Source organism: Mesoplodon bidens (genome assembly GCF_964165515.1).
Source record: "Mesoplodon bidens genome assembly, chromosome: 2".
NCBI classification, from domain to species: domain Eukaryota; kingdom Metazoa; phylum Chordata; class Mammalia; order Artiodactyla; family Ziphiidae; genus Mesoplodon; species Mesoplodon bidens.
In genome coordinates, this window is record NC_138177.1 from 161,981,619 (window position 1) to 161,999,314 (window position 17,696).

Below are 17,696 nucleotides of genomic sequence, written 5' to 3' on the forward strand. Positions count from 1 at the left end.
CCCCACATTTCCTTTTTTTTTTTTTTTTTTTTTTTTTTTGCGGTATGCAGGCCTCTCACTGTTGTGGCCTCTCCCGTTGTGGAGCACAGGCTCCGGACGCACAGGCTCAGCGGCCATGGCTCACGGGCCCAGCCGCTCCGCGGCATGTGGGATCCTCCCAGACCGGGGCATGAACCCGTGTCCCCAGCATCGGCAGGCGGACTCCCAACCACTGCGCCACCAGGGAAGCCCCCACATTTCCATTTTAAGCAGTCAAATCTGTGGCAGTTTGTTCCAGCAGCCCCAAGAAACTAATATAGTGGTCTTCCCTTTCTAGGCTCTGTGAGGCCTGAGATCTGTGGGTCAATCAGAATGGGCCAAATTCAAGTCTTTTTGCGGACAGAACCAGCACCAAGCAGCTTGTACTGGCAAAAGCAGAACAAACGGGCTCAGACAGAATTGACTTATCAAGAAGTGGTTCAAAGACTCATCGGCAGTGATAGAGCCTAACGTCAAGGTTCAGGGCACAGACTTGGCAGCCAGATGGAGTAGGTTCAAATCCCGGCTCCACTTCTCAGGGACCAGGAAACCTGGGGCAGTTTTCTGAATCTCTCTGTGCACCAGTTTATCCACGTGTAAAATGAAGACACTAATAGCAGTCCCCACCTGCAGGGTAGTTGTAAGAATTATATGACTTAGCATAAGGCCCTTGGAACTGACCGTGCCGACATATCACAGGTGCAATATGAGTGTCTGCTATTATTACAATAACCCAAATCAAAACAGCCACAAATGAGCTCAGAATAGTCAAATAGATGCAAATGTGCTTACGCCTACATATAGTGAGTCAAACCAGTTAAAACTAGCTGAAACTAACGTAAACCTGCTCAAACCTCTTGGGTCAACCCTACAAAAACCAGATTAAAGCAGTCACATAGGATTAGAGCAGGTCTGGAATCTGTACATGCGTTTGCACATGCGAAGGGTCTCTGTTCTCTGTGTGTGTCAGTTTGGACGGTAACAAACAGCCCCACACATCTCCCAGGGGTGAGAATGATGCATAGGCAGAGGCCATGGAAGTAAATCCACATCTAAGAGAGACCGAGACGTATTTCCCTGTCGGAAGCACAACCAACATTTGCTGAAAGAAACACTCAAATTACTTATCCTAGGTCGAGCCTCAAATGTTCAGAACCAACCTCACGTTAATTAGACAGAAGTTGGGATATCTTGACCCAGGATCCCTAAGAATCTCCTGAAACTCAGGGGCAAAAAGTATGCTCAGAGTCCATGGAGATCTAGAAGGTTGTCAGAACCCAAGGCCACTCTCTCTTTGGCCCAGTGAGGGGAGGCAACTCCCTCAAGGCCAGTAGCTCAGTGAGCAGCAGGATGAGGGGAGGGAGACCCTCGGGAGGTTGGGAGTCTCAGGTGAGAGATCAAAAGTTAGAGGCCTCTGTGGGGCAGCTCACTCCAGGGGTCACAGGCGCTCCCCTGGCCCTTCACTGGCTCCATGCCTCCCCAGGGGTGCTCTCTCCAGGGCATTTGTGGCACTCTGTGTCTCCTGCTGGAGGGGGCAGATGGTGGGGAGGGGCTGGGGGAGACACCTGGCTGGGCCTCAGGGCTTGCAGGGGAGCTGGAGCCTCTCAACTCAAGGCTGGGTGGGCAGCAGCCCTTCTGTAGTAACAACCAGAAGCTTGGGAGATAAGGAGAGGCCCAGGGGAGAGTGTCTGTGTGATGACATGGCTGCTCGGGCACAGATGAGCTTGGGCAGAGAGAGGTCAAGGGCCTGGGTGGGAGTCAGGGGCCTTCAGTCCCTGTCCTGGCTCTGCCTCTGACATGCTGTGTGACATTGGACAAGTCATCACTCCGTCTGGGCCTCATTAACCCATATCTGAAATGAGAGAGAGCTCTCCATGGTCACCGAGGGCCCCAAACTCATACACAAGACGGAGAGCTCATTCAGTCCAAACTTCTCATTTGCAGCTGAAGGAATGGAGACTAGACAGAGGGAGGAGTTGGGCCACGGTCACATAGTGAGTGAGAGGGAAATGGAGGGAATTGTCATTTGTGGTCCACCTACTATGTGCTCGATAAACTCCCTCCACGAGGACTGCCCTTTCCTGCATCCCAGCCAGCACAAATGCCAGGAGCACCTTCTACAGGTGGGTCACTTGACATGGATTATCTCATTTAATCCCCCAACAATCCTCAGAGGTATTATCATCCCCATTTCACAGATGGAAAAACTGAGTTCCAGAGACATGACGCACTCAGACACAGCTATTTGAATCTGTCTCTCTAGTTCCCCTAGGGCAGAAGGGAGAATGAGGATGGAATGCCAGAGGTCAAGGGTGCCGTGGAGGACATGCCCCAGAATCAACTTTTGGGGGAAAAACAAGGGAGCAGGCTCAGGCCCAGAAAGAATCTAGGGAGGTAGCGCCCATTGACTCTTTTTTTTTTTTTGCGGTACGCGGGCCTCTCACTGCTGTGGCTTCTCCCATTGCGGAGCTCAGGCTCTGGACGTGCAGGCTCAGAGGCCACGGCTCACGGGCCCAGCTGCTCCGCGGCATGTGGGATCTTCCCGGACCGGGGCACGAACCCACGTCCCCTGAATCGGCAGGCGGACTCTCAACCACTGCGCCACCAGGGAAGCCCCCATTGACTCATTTTATTTTTATCTTTATTTTTATTTTTTTTGCCCACATCACACAGCTTGTGGGATCTTAGTTCCCCAACCAGGGATTGAACCTGGGCCCTCGGCAATGAGAGTGTGGAGTCCTAAGCACTGGGCAGCCAGGGAATTCCCCCACTGACTCTTTTTTTTTTTTTTTTAAACAATTAGTTTAATTTGATTTTTCATTAATTAATACATTCTCATTGTTCCAAAAAAATGTATAAAAAGCATACAATAAAAAGTCTCACTCGGATGCATGTGCCTCATTTGCCCTGTTCTGACTCCTTGTCCCCACCGCCTACAGGTCACCAGTGTTGTTTTTTTTTTGTTTTTTTTTTGTTTTTGCGGTACACGGGACTCTCTCTGTTGTGGCCTCTCCCGTTGCGGAGCACAGGCTCCGGATGCACAGGCTCAGCGGCCATGGCTCACGGGCCCAGCCACTCCGCAGCATGTGGGATCTTCCCGGACCGGGGCACAAACTCATGTCCCCTGCATTGGCAGGCAGACTCTCAACCACTGCGCCACCAGGGAAGCCCCCATCACCAGTTTTTATTAGTATCTGAGGTTTTCTTGCAGAGTTGCTTTATGCACGTACAAAAATGAATAAATGTTCAGAACGCCCTTTTTACATAAAACGTAACAAACTATATATACTGTGCTGTACCTTTTCCCACTAGCCACACATCTTAGAGATTTTAATCAGCCAATAGAGCTTCTTGTTCTTTTATATCACTGCCTAATATTCTATTGTAGACTGAAATAATTCATTTAACCAATTCCCTATTGATGGACATTTGAGTCCTTTCTAGTTTTTCTTTTTGGTATTACGATAATGCTGCAATAAATAATCATGTACATACTTTGTTTAATACATGTTAAAGGTGTACTCGCAGAATGAATTCCCAGCAGTGGATGGCTGGGTTGAAGGTACTGTATTTGTTTTCTATGGCTGCATAACAGTATCACAAACTCAGCAGCTTAAAATAACACCCTGAGAGTCTATAGGTCAGTCCTGCATGGTGTAGCTGGGTTCTCTGCTCAGGATGGAATCAAGGTGTTGGTGAGGCTTAGTCCTCATCTGGAGCCTCAGGGGGAATATCGATTTCCAAGCTCACTCCTGTCGTTTGTAGAGATGGCTTCCTTATGGTCTCTGATTTCTTGCTGGTGATCAGCTGAGGGCCTCCCTCAGCTTCTGGAGGACACCTACATACTCTACCATGTGGCTTCCTCCAAATGGCACAATGAATCCTTCTCATGCTTCAAATCTCTGACTTCTCCTGAGACCAGCTGGAGAAAATTCTCTGCATTTAATGGGCTCAGCTGATCAGGTCCAGCTCCCTCAGGGTAATCTCTCTTCCTTAAAATCCACTGATTTGGGACCTTAACTTACATCTGCAAAATCTCTTTCGCCATATAATGGAACATAATCATTGAGCCCATATTTTCATCATATTTACCGATTCTGTCCACATGCAAAGGATCACACAAAGTTGAAAGCCAAGGAGGGTCACCTTAGAATCCAATCTAACACAGGGGTATTTGTAAATTGGATAGATATTGCCATCTGGTCCCCCATGGGATCCCCCCTCCACCAGCAACGCTGAGCATGCCTGCTTTTCCACAGTGTCACATAAAGCATGATATCAAACTTCTGGATTTCTGCCAATCTGATAGGTGAAAATGGAATCTCACTGTATTTTTTTAAAGTACATTGCTTTTTTTATTATAATTTTTAAAAATTTATTTTATCTTATCTATTTATTATGGCTGCGTTGGGTCTTCGTTGCTGTGCGAGGGCTTTCTCTAGTTGCGGCGAGGGGGTGCTGCTCTTCGTTGCGGTGCGTGGGCTTCTCATTGCGGTGGCTTCTCTTGTTCTAGAGCATGGGCTCTAGGCGCCTGGGCTTCAGTAGCTGTGGCACGTGGCTCAGTAGTTGTGGCTCGTGAGCTCTAGAGAGCAGGCCCAGGAGTTGTGGCGTGCGGGCTTAGTTGCTCTGCGGCATGTGGGATCTTCCCGGACCAGGGCTTGAACCCGTGTCCCCTTCATTGGCAGGCGGATTCTTAACCACTGCGCCACCAGGGAAGCCCTCAATGTATTTTTAATCTGTGGTTATCTTCTTACAAATAAGGCTGAGGATTTCTTCAGGGCTTCCCTGGTGGTGCAGTGGTTGAGAGTCCACCTGCCGATGCAGGGGACACGGGCTTGTACCCCGGTCCGGGAAGATCCCACATGCCGCGGAGCGGCTAGGCCTGTGAGCCATGGCCGCTGAGCCTGCGCGTCCGGAGCCTGTGCTCCGCAACGGGAGAGGCCACAACAGTGAGAGGCCTGCGTACAGCAAAAAAAAAAAAAAAAAAGGCTGAGGATTTCTTCAAAAGCTTAAAAGCCATTTATATTTCTTATTTGTTAATGGCTTCTGGTTTTGAGTCATAGAAAGGTCTTTCTAACTCCAAAGTTAATCAGAAACCCTTCTATGTTTTCTTCTGCTGTTTTTATGGTTTCATTATATATTCACTGGTTCTTGGAACTAGAAGCTTTTCTTGTCATTTCCTTAGCAGTGAGTGCAAAGCTGGATCCCAAAAAGGCTTGGGGTTTGAGGTAGAGAAATGAGCCTCCACGGTGGAGTCCTCTCAGTGCTGGGCTCCAATCTACTGCAGCTCTGCCAGAAATCCCATCCAGCAGACCTTCCACCTCCTTCCCTCCAGCACTCATGGTGTCCTGGGCTGGCACAGGGGGCCCAGAGTTGAGGGGGACACTGCACTGCCTGAGGAATGAGACAAGGACATGGCCAGACCAGGATTCGAAATACAGAGCCAGGGCTGTGAGCACAGGGAAGGGAGAGGGGGACTCTGATGGGAGTGTTTAGGAGGCTCCAGGGAGGAGTTGGCATCTGAGCTGAGCATTAAGAATGAGGAGAAATGGCAGCGATGGGGGAAGGAGTACAGCAGGAGCAAAAACAGGGAGGTGGAAAAATCAGCCTTTAATCTAGCCTGGAGAGAAGGATTTAGTGGACCATGAAGTCCTCAAGGGTAGAGGCAGGGGATGACTTATCTCCGTGCACCAGCCAGAGTTTGTCAAATGAAATGAAGCAGAAGGGACAGGGGGCTTTGGATCCCAGGCAAAATCATTTTCCCTTTTACTCTGACAGTGAGAAGCAAAGACCTCCAAGAAGAAGCCCTTGGCTCAGCCATCATCTCAGAACCTGGGCGATCTCTGCACACCACTTCCCCCTTGTGGCTGATTTGGGAATTATCTGTGACTAACCTCAGGGGTCGGATCTAAGAAGAGCCAATCCAGAACTGAAGGTTGGGGAGGAGGCTGGGTGGGTCTCAGAGGATTAAAAAACCATGAAATTCTGTTCGGAGTCCAGTGGGCCCTCAAAGACCGTCTGGTCTGACTTCTTCATTACATATGGAGAAACCAAGTCTCAAAGAGGGTACTGCCAGGGAATGAGTGGAGAGATCACCAGACTTGGTGTAGGACAGTCCTCAGTCTGCAGGCTGGTGCCACTTCTTACTGGTTCTGAGACCCTGGGAAAGTGGCCTCACCCCCCACTGATCCACAGTTTCCATCTCTGTCAAGTGGAGTCTGGGGTCTGGTAGACTTCTCTTTTCTGGTAATGTCAGGCTAAGTTACTCAGATCAATTCTCCCATTGAAAACAACTAAAAACGCTGGTAAACTGGTGTAACCAGAGGGTACGGAATTACCAGAACAAAATGGAAGGAAAACAGAAAGTTTGACAGATAAACCAAGCAAGAAAGTCATTTTTTCTGATTCTGGCCAATTGGAACTGTTGTTTTGCCGACTCCCCTGTGCAAGGGGCACAGATAAAGTTAGAGTACATAATGAATGATCATATAGAAAACCTTCCCCACAATAAGCCAGGAATCCCGAAAGCCATGCTTCCAGAAGCCAGCCCTAGTATGGACTTGCAGCCCCAGCTTATATCGGTTGGATGGTCTGTAAACTCAAGTCTTGAACTTAGATTGACGTGCCCCCAGACTGTGTGCCTCCAGCCTCCTGGAAAAAGCAAGTGAAAATCTTCTTTGGAGGGAGGGTTGATTAACTCTACATTTGAAGAAGTTAAGTGTGTAGATTATAACCTCTAGGATAAACATTAACACAATAAAAACAGCATAATTCCCAAGTCAGTTAAAGGAAGTGGAAGTCCCCTCTGGGTGAGGTTACTAACCAAATACCTATGCATCTTAACATCAGACAGAGTGGGCTTTAAGGCGAGAAGTACTATTAGGATACAACTCAATATCAAAAAAACAAACAACCCAATCAAAAAATGGGCAGAAGACCTAAATAGACATTTCTCCAAAGAAGACATCCAGATGGTCAACAGGCACATGAAAACATAATTAATAATTAGCTCAACATTAGCTAATTATTAGAGAAATGCCAATCAAAACTATAATGAGGTATCATCTCATACCAGTCAGAATGGCCATCATCAAAAAGTCTACAAATAATAAATGCTGGAGAGGATGTGGAGAAAAAGGAACCCCCCTACACTATTGGTGAGAATGTAAATTGGTACAGTCACAGGAACCCCCCTACACTCGTGGTGGGAATGTAAATTGGTACAGTCACTATGGAGAACACTATGGAAGTTCCTTAAAAAACTAAAAATAGAGTATGATCCTGCAATTCCGCTCCTGGGCATATATCCAGAGAAGACTATAATTTGAAAAGATACATGCATCCCAATGTTCATTGCAGCACTATTTACAATAGCCAAGACATGGAAGCAACATAAATGCCCATTGACAGATGAATGGATAAAGAAGATGTGGTATATATATACAAAGGACTATCACTCAGCCATAAAAAAGAATGAAATAATGCCATTTACAGCAACATGGGTGGACCTAGAGATTATCATACTAAGTGAAGTAAGCCAGACAGAGAAAGACAAATATCATATGATATAGCTTAAAAGCCATTTATATTTCTTATTTGTTAATGGCTTCTGGTATATATATATAGCTTATATATGAATCCAAAAAAAAATACAAATGAACTTATTTACAAGACAGAAATAGACCTACAGACATAGAAAACAAGCTTATGGTTACCAAAGGAGAAAGTGAGGTTGGGATTAACATATACACACTACTATATACACACTATTATATATAAAATAGATAACCAACAAAGACCTACTGTATAGCACAGGGAACTATACTCTCTCTCTCTCTCTATATATATATATATATATTTTTTGCGGTATGCGGGCCTCTCACTGTTGTGGCCTCTCCCATTGTGGAGCACAGGCTCCGGACGTGCAGGCTCAGCGGCCATGGCTCACGGGCCCAGCCGCTCCGCGGCATGTGGGATCTTCCCAGACCGGGGCACGAACCCGTGTCCCCTGCATCGGCAGGCGGACTCTCAACCACTGCGCCACCAGGGAAGCCCCTATACTCTATATTTTTAATAACAAATAAGGGAAAAGAATCTGAAAAAGAATATATCTGAATATAAAAGAATATATCTGAATCACTGTGATGTACACCTGAAACTAACACAACATCGTAAATCAACTATACTTCAATAAAAAAGAAGTACTATTAGGAATAGCGGGGACCACTGTATAAATAATAAATAATAAGTTGAACAGGCCCTCCACAAAAGAGGAAAACCAAATGATTGATAAACATATGAAAAAGTGATCAACCTTATATGTAATTAGAAAAATGCAAATTAAGACCACAGTAAGATGCTACTACACACTTATCATATTGGGATAATTTACAATTTGAACAATCTCATGTATTGGAGATTACTAGACACGCAAAGAGGCAGGAAAACATGACTGGTAGTCAAGAGAAAAAAATAGAAGATAGTGTCAGAACCACAATGATCCACATGCTGGAGTTAGCAGACAAGAACTTTAAAATAACTCTGATAATATGTTAAAGAACATAGAAGAAAAAAAGATTGACAAGGTGGATATAAAATAGAGATTGTCAATAGAGAAGTGGAATAAATTTTTTTAAATAATCAAATATTCTAAAACTGGCAAATACAACACCTGAAATCAAGAACTTATTGGAGATATATATATGTATATATATATATATTTTTTTAATGCTATGGGATTGGAAACTTTATTTTTTATTTTTTTAATTTATTTTTCTTTGCAGTACGCGGGCCTCTCACTGCTGTGGCCTCTTCCGTTGCAGAGCACAGGCTCCGGACGCACAGGCTCAGTGGCCATGGCTCATGGGCCCAGATGCTCCGTGGCATGTGGGATCTTCCCGGACTGGGGCACGAACCCGTGTCTCCTGCACTGACAGGTGGACTCTCAACCACTGCGCCACCAGGGAAGTCCGAAGACTTATTGGATATATTTAACAACAATGACGACAACAACAACAACAAAAGGGTATAGCAGAAAGACAAAAGACAGGATTAGCAAACTTGAAGACAATTCTATGGAAAATATCCAAGCTGAAACAGAGAAAAATATAGCAGGAACAGAGCATAACAAGTTCTAATATTTGTGTAATTAGAATCCCAGAAGGGGAGAAAAGAGAGTTGGGACAGAAGCAATATTTGAGGATTACTTCAAATGACTTATAATTTCCCAAAACTGTTGAAAGATATCAACCCACAAATTCAAGAAGCTTAGTAAAACCCAAACAGGTTTCACTGAAGAAAACCACACTTAGACATATCATTGTCAACAGCTGAAAACTGAGACAAAGAGAAAATCTTAAAAGCAGCTAGATAAACGAAGACACATTATCTTTAAAGCAACAGTAATAAGACTGATGCCTACATTTCAACAGAAGCTATAAATCCAGAAGAAAATGGAATGACATTTTAAAAGGTCAGAAATGAAAACGAAAAACAAAAAACCCCCAACCCTGCTAATCTAGAATTCTATACAGAGGAGGGACAATCTTTTAAGAATTAAGGTGAAACAAAGACATTTTTGTACAAAGAAAAGTTGAGAAAATCTATTGCTGGCCAACCTCTACCACAAGAAACATTAAAGACAATTCTTCAGGCTGAAGTAAAATCCCAGATGAAAGCACAGACCTTCAGAAAGAAATACAGGTAACTGGCAAGGACAAATGTGTGGGTAAAAATTAAAAATTGACAAGTATGGGCTTCCCTGGTGGCGCAGTGGTTGAGAATCTGCCTGCTAATGCAGGGGACACGGGTTCGAGCCCTGGTCTGGGAAGATCCCACATGCCGTGGAGCAACTAGGCCCGTGAGCCACAACTACTGAGCCTGCGCGTCTGGAGCCTGTGCTCCACAACAAGAGAGGCCGCGACAGTGAGAGGCCCGCGTACAGCAAAAAAAAAAAAAAAAAAAAAGAGTGGCCCCCGCTCGCCACAACTAGAGAAAGCCCTCGCACAGAAACGAAGACCCAGCACAGCCAAAAATAAATAAATAAATAGCGTTCCCTTAAAAAAAAAAACTGACAAGTAAAACAATAATATAAATGTCTTGTAGGGTTTATAACATATATAGAAGTAAAACATAATAAAGAAATAAAGAATAATAGCACAAAAGGTGGAAGGGAGTGAAAGGAGCTGAACTGTTGTAAGGTTCTTACATTGTTAAAACAGTGGTAAACATATTAATTTAATACTACAATGAGTCTGTAATACTGTGATATGGACTGAATGTTTGTGTCTCTCCCTCCCCACCCCACCCCCCCCATTCATACACTGAAACTCTAATCTCCAATGTGATGGTATTTGGAGATGGGGCCTTTAGGAATTAATTAGGTTATGAAGATAGAGTCCTCATGGGATTAGTGCCCTTATAAGAAAAGGGGCAGACTTTCCTGATGGGGCAGTGGTTAAGAATCTGCCTGCTAATGCAGGGGACACGGGTTCGAGCCTTGGTCTGGGAAGTTCCCACATGCCGCGGAGCAATGAAGCCCGTGCACCAAAACTACTGAGCCTGCGCTCTAGAGCCCACAAGCCACAACTGCTGAAGCCTGCGTGCCTAGAGCCCATGCTCCGCAACAAGAGAAGCCACTGCAATGGGAAGCCTGTGCACTGCAACAAAGAGTAGCCCCTGCTCGCCACAACTAGAGAAAGCCTGCGTGCAGCAACAAAGACCCAACACAGCCAAAAATAAATGAATTAAATAAATTAATTAATTTAAAAAAAAAAGAGGGGCAAGAGAGATTGCTTCCTCTCTCTGCCATGCTAGGACACAGCAAGAAGACAGCTGTCTGCAAACCAGGAAGAGGACTCTCACCAGAGCCCAATCATGCTGATGCCCTGATTTTGGACTTCCCAGCCACCCAAACTGTGAGAAATAAATTTCTGTTGTTTAAGCCAATTAGCTTATGGTATTTTGTTATAGCAGCTTGAACTAAGACATAGAGTAATAGGTCCAAGATGCATATTTAAATCTCTATAGTAACTACTGAAAGAATTTTATAAAAATGTATAACTAGAACCTAATAAAGGAAAAAAATTAAATAATAAAAACAACTTGATTATCCAAAAGAAGAGAACAGTGGGTGAATAAATGAACAAAGAACAGATGAGACAGAAAAACAAATAGCAAATGGCAGACCTTAATCCAACTCTATCAGTAATTACATTAAATATATATGGTTTAAACAAACTGACTAAAGACAGATATCATTAAAATGGATTTTTTAAAAGCCCAATTGTATTCATTTATAAGAAACACTTAAAAAATATAAAAACACAGAAACAAAAGGATGAAAAAAGGTATACCATTCAAACTACTTTAATGTCACTATAATAATACCAGATAAAATAAGCTTAAGACAGAACGTATTACTAGAAATATAAACAGATGTTTTATAACAATAAAAGTCCAATTCAACGGGAAGATATTATAATTCTAAATTTGTATGCACCAAGTAACACAGCTTAAAAGTACATAAAGCAAAAGTTGTTGAGACTAAAAGAGAAATAGACAAACATACCACCACAGTTGGAGATTTTAACACACTTTTTTCCGAAACTCAATCAAACAAATAAACAAAATCAGTAAAGGTATAGATGATTTGGACAAAGTAGTTAACCAGTATGACTCAATTGACACATATAGAATATATACGCAGAACAGGTTTCACAAAAGAAGATATACAAATGGCCAATAAGCACATGAAAAGGTGTTCGACATCATTGGTTGGTAGGAAACTCCAAACTGAATCCACAATGAAATAACATTTCATACCACTAGAATGGCTAAAATAAGATTCACCTACTAAATCCTGGTGAGGATTTAGAGCAACTAGAGCTTTCATACATTGCTGATGGGAGTGTAAATAAGTACACCACCTGAGAAGACTAACAGCTTCTTAGCAAGTTAAACATTTTTCTGCCTTACGAACTAGCAATTCTACTCCTAGGTATTTACCCCAGATATCAGGGCTGATTTCAGATCTGGGGTGGGAAATGTACAAGATGAGAAAGTGAAAACATAGTCATGAGCCCCTGATGATGAACACACATCACCTATAAAAGTAGGCTTGTCAGAAAAAGAAAAAGAAATATGAATCTGATTAAGTCTCTGGATCCAGTTACCAATTAACAGGAAATTCAGAGAAGAGAGGAATATGCTACCTTCACCATGGGGATGCAATTAGCAATGACTGTGGGAAACTCTGTAAGACAAATGATCTGGTTTCATTAGCAAATGAATCACAAGAAGAAGAAAAAAAGATGGAAAGAGAACCAAGGATTAAACAAAATTTAATGACATTAAAATAAGCAAAAAAGGGCCTCCCTGGTGGCGCAGTGGTTGAGAGTCCGCCTGCCGATGCAGGGGATACGGGTTCGTGCCCCGGTCTGGGAGGATCCCATATGCCGCGGAGCGGCTGGGCCCGTGAGCCATGGCCGCTGGGCCTGCGCATCCGGAGCCTGTGCTCCGCAACGGGAGAGGCCACAACAGTGAGAGGCCCGCGTACAGAAAAAAAAAAAAAAAAAAAAAAAAGCAAAAAACAGGCAAAGTGAGAGGCTGCTGGTTGCTCTTGGGGGTGGAGGTGGGAAGGGGTTATTAAGGAGGGGGCATGCAGAGAGTTTCTGGGGTGGCGGGCAAGGATTTGCCTTCAGACAGGGGTGGTGGTTATAGGGGAGTTTGCCTAATTATGATTCACTAATCTGTACCTTTGTTTTATGTGGCTTCTGTATTCATGTTGTATTTCACCATAAAAAGGATTTAAAGAAATCATTCAGAAGATGTGGATGCAGATTTTTAGGCTTCAACTCCCAGAGATTCTGAATCTCTGAATGAAGCTACCTAAACCACCACTTATTAGAAACTGACAGATGTTTTTATGTAACCACTGTCCCAAGATGCATTTTGAAAAACATTGGTGAAGGAATTGGGGGGCCAGGGATGGATTTCGCAGCCGAATGACAGGCTGAGTTTGTGCCTCAGAAAGATCCCTCTGCAGCGTGGAGGATGGCCTGGAGGAGTCTGGAGTCTGACTCACAAGGTCGGAAGAGATGACAAAGGTCTGACGATCAGAGCAGTGGTCTTGGGGATGGGAAGGGATGCAGAGTCGAGAGATGTTACAGAGGTAAAACGTCAAAGAGCATTTCCAAATTCCCAACAGATATTCTTTGGGATTTGGGTATGAGATGTCAGAATCCCAGGAAATTCTCAGGAATTCCTGAAATCATACATTATTCTGTATTTTCCCCAACACTTTATGGGTTTTGGAAAAATAATGATCGATCATAATAATAAACAGTGAAAATTTTTCTGTAAGAGGGTTATACTAAACATTTCAGAGGTTTCCTGTTTAAAAAATCAGGATTACAGATGCATGGTTTATTATTATTACGAGCCATTATATGACAGGATGGTATATAGTAATCCCCCAACCCCCACATATCCATGGTTTTGCTTTCCACAGTTTCAGTTACCCACAGTCAACCATGGTCCAAAAATATTAAATAGAAAATTCCAGAAACAATTCATAAGTTTTAAATTGAGCGCCATTCTGAGTAGCGTGATGAAATCTCTAGCTGTCCCACTCCATCCCACAGGAAACATGAATCATCCCTTTATCAGTGTAATCCTGCCCATGAGTCATTCAGTATCCATCAGTTATCAGATTGACTGTAGTGGTATCTCGGTGCTTGTGTTCAAATAACCCTTATTTTTACTTAATAAGGACCACAAAGCCCAAGAGTAGTGATGCTGGCAATCCAGATATGCCAAACAGAGGCTGTAAAGTCCTTCCTTTAAGCAAAAGTCCTAAACTTATAGGGAATGAAAAAATGCTGAGGTTGCTAAGATCTATGGTAAGAATAAATTTTCTATCCCTGAAATTGTGAAGAAGAAAAAAGAAATTCATGCTAGTTTGGATGTCACACCTCAAAGTGCAAAAGTTATGGCCACAGTGCAAGATAAGTGCTTAGTTAAGGCATGAAATTTGAACAATAAGATATTTTGAGAAAGAGAGAGACCACATTCACATAACTTTCATTACAGTATATTATAATTGTTCTCTTTAGTTGGTGTTAATCTACTGTGCCTACTTTATAAATTAAACTTTATCATAGGTATGTATGGATAGGGAAAAACATAGTACATACAGGGCTCAGTACTCTCCACAATTTCAGGCATCCACTGGGAGTCTAGGAACATATCGCCCTTGGATAAGGGGGTACTACTGTATTTCAGTAACATGTAACAATGACCTCTACCTCGTATAGACACTTGATCGTTAAAAAAAAACTAGGGACTTCCATGGTGGCGCAGTGGTTAAGAATCCGCCTGCCAATGCAGGGAACACGGGTTCGATCCCTGGTCCAGGAAGACCCCACGTGCCGCGGAGCAACTAAGCCCCTGCGCTACAACTACTGAGCCCGCGTACCACAACTACTGAAGCCTGCGCACTTTAGGGCCTGCATGCTTCAACTACTGAGCTCGCGTGCCTAGAGCCCGTGATCCACAACAAGAGAAGCCACCGCAATGAGAAGCCCGCACACCACAACGAAGAGTAGGCCCTGCGTGCCACAACTACAGAAAGCCCACGCGCAGCAACGAAGACCCAGTGCAGCCAAAAATAAATAAAATATTTTTAAAAATTAAAAAGGGGAAACATTAACTTAACGTAAATGCCAAATAAAAGTCATTTAAAAAATTGAGTGATATCATAAATGCTTACTACTTAAAAGGGTCTTAAAATGAAAATTTAAAACACAAAGTATTAATTGCCCTTGATCTTTTGTTTTTATGATAAATATTTCTGGTGTGGAGGAACTGATTTCACTTTGCACTGATGCTGGTTGAACTGAGTGTGTTCAAACACATCTTCAAGCTGGGTATTAGGTACATGTTACTTCATATAACTTTCCTCTTTTTAGTAATGAACAATTTTGCTTTACAGAGAACTATAGCCTAGAGCAAACATTCAAACACTGGAAAATACCAGCTAACATAATTAGGTAGTATTCGAGTAACATGGTGAAATTACCAAATTAGGGACTTGTTTTGCTTCCAAAACTTATTATTTCTTGGAACACCACTCATAGGATTTGAGTAAAGCTTACTCATATTATATATATAAACTTATAAATATTCATTTTTTTTTTTGCCAAGAATGGCTCACAGATTAGCAGCAAACAGGTCCACAAACACACACTTATAACATGGCAACAGCTATGAGCAAGACTGATTACATCTCCACCAATTCTCCTCTACATGCTCCTGTCCCAGAGCCCAGAAATGTCGACCTTGACCTTTGGCTCCACATGCCAGTATTTCCTGCTCTAGCTTTTGACATGTCAGTGGCTTCCTTCAAACCAGAAACTTCTCTATGTTGATCGTTAAGCTTTAATTTTCACAGGAGAATAATCATAGCTTTTCCTACCACCAGAGGTTGGTGTCATACAAACCAAGAGAAGAGAGAGTTTCCAGGAGAGAGTGGTCAGCTGTGTGAGTGAGACGGGTGCTGATCAAGGCTGTGGACTGATTGAGTGAAGGTCAATGGCATGACCCTCCTTCTAGAAAGTTCTGCTCCCACTTCTACTCGTTCTACAGAGACAGCTGTGGGCTGGGGTGTTGGTGGGCTCCACCCATTCTGGAACCTGCCCACACCTTTCACAGCCTCAGAACCTTTGCAGTGCTGTTCCCTCTTCCTGGAGCATCTTTCCCGAACCCTCCCAGTCATCAGATCTCTCCTCAAATGTCACCTCCCACCACCCTCTCCAGTCACTCTAATTCCTTCACATCACCCATCACAATCTAGCATTATCTGGTTTATTTACCTGATTGGTACCTGTCCTCCCTGCCCACCCCATGGAATGTCAGCTCTACAACAGCAATGATCTCTGCTGAATCCCAGCGCCTAGAACAGTGTCTGGCACAGAGGTGTTCAGTGAATATTTATTGAATGAATGAGCAACTGAGTGGATGGAGTAGGCGGGTGCAGATGGCTCTTTAAAGTCATCTCTCTGGACTTCTCTCTCCTCATTTGTCAAAGGGGGAAGAGAACTCCTCTGCAGCCCTTTTCAACAAGGCATTTTTTTTTAAGACACTTTAAAAAAATAATTAACTAATTTTTGGCTCTGTTGGGTCTTCGTTGCTGCAAGTGGGGGCCACTCTCGTGGCCTCTCTTATTGCAGAGCACAGACTCAGTAGTTGTGGCTCACGGGCCTAGTTGCTCCACAGCATGTGGGATCTTCCCATACCATGGCTCGAACCCGTGTTCCTCGCATTGGCAGGCAGATTCTCAACCACTGCGCCACCAGGGAAGCCCCAATAAGGCGTTTTTGGACCCAGATACTGAATCCTTAGCTGAGCAAATGCGATGCAGGTTCTGCTTGGATGCAATACTGATAGTGGCCAATGGGTGGCAGCAAGTCACTATGGTTGAACCGTGACAAAGCCTGGGCCACGGCACGGAACACCTGAAGTTCAACCTCCCAACAGCCAAGCTTGGTTTTTTTCACCATCTGGGTGAAAGCAAGACTTTCTTTCTCTCTCTCTCTCTCCCTTTTTTTTTTATACAGAAGGCTCTTATTAGTCATCTATTTTATACGTATTAGTGTATATATGTCAATCCCAATCTCCCAATTCATTCCCCCCCCGCCCCACTTTCCCCTCTTGGTGTCCATGCATTTGTTCTCTACATCTGGGTCTCTATTTTGGCCTTGCAAACTGGTTCACCTGTACACTTTTTCTAGATTCCACATACATGTGTTAATATATGATATTTTTCTCTTTCTGACTTACTTCACTCTGTATGACAGTCTCTAGGTCCATCCATGTCTCTACTAATGACCCAATTTCATTCCTTTTTAAGGCTGAGTAATACTCCATTGTATATATATACCACATCTTCTTTATCCACTCGTCTGTCAGTGGACATTTAGGTTGCTTCGATAACCTGGATATTGTAAATAGTGCTGCAATGAATACTGGGGTGCATGTGTCTTTTTGAATTATGGTTTTCTCTGGGTATATGCCCAGTAGTGGGATTGCTGAGTCATATGGTAATACTATTTTTAGTTTTTTAAGGAACCTCCATACTGTTCTCCATAGTGGCTGTATCAATTTACATTCCCACCAACAGGGCAAGAGGGTTCCCTTTTCTCCACACCCTCTCCAGCATTTGTTGTTTGTAGATTTTCTGATGATGCCCATTCTAACTGGTGTGAGGTGATACCTCATTGTAGTTTTTATTTGCATTTCTCTAACAGTGATGTTGAGCAGCTTTTCATGTGCCTCTGAAAGCAAGACTTTCTTAAACACAGTGTGCATACCCCTGCTGCCCTAAAGGGAGAAGACTGAACTACGTTTGAAGTCAAATCCCAGCTCTGCCACTTACCGGCTAGGCGACCGCTGGGTTTGCTTCTCTAACGTGGGGGCATTATAAGCTCACTGGGTCATTATGAGTCTCCAGCAGGTAAAGGCTGTGGAAGGACAGCATGTGCTCTCAGGAGAAGGCTCTCAGGACTGCGTGTGGAGCCTGGACCTGCAGAGACGACCGGGAGCACCTCATTCTCCAAGCTGTCTCCACCTCCCTTGGCTCTCCCCCTCCTCCTCCCCACCCCACCCCCCATTCTACACCT

General features: G+C 43.8%; 1 protein-coding gene and 1 pseudogene across 3 annotated transcripts in view; one reads left to right on the forward strand and one right to left on the reverse strand.

The window, feature by feature from the left end:
- LOC308605436 (methylosome protein WDR77-like) overlaps nucleotides 1–17,696 on the forward strand; it is a 524,245-nt pseudogene that overhangs the window by 410,718 nt on the left and 95,831 nt on the right. The gene's annotated exons all lie outside the window — the stretch shown is intronic.
- The window catches only part of TINAGL1 (tubulointerstitial nephritis antigen like 1), a 34,838-nt gene that overhangs the window by 16,318 nt on the left and 824 nt on the right, over nucleotides 1–17,696 (reverse strand). For both annotated transcript variants that reach the window (XM_081217421.1, XM_081217419.1), the window contains exon 2: nucleotides 17,453–17,599. The gene's annotated coding sequence lies outside the window, so the exon portion shown is untranslated. The remainder of the gene's footprint in view (nucleotides 1–17,452; nucleotides 17,600–17,696) is intronic.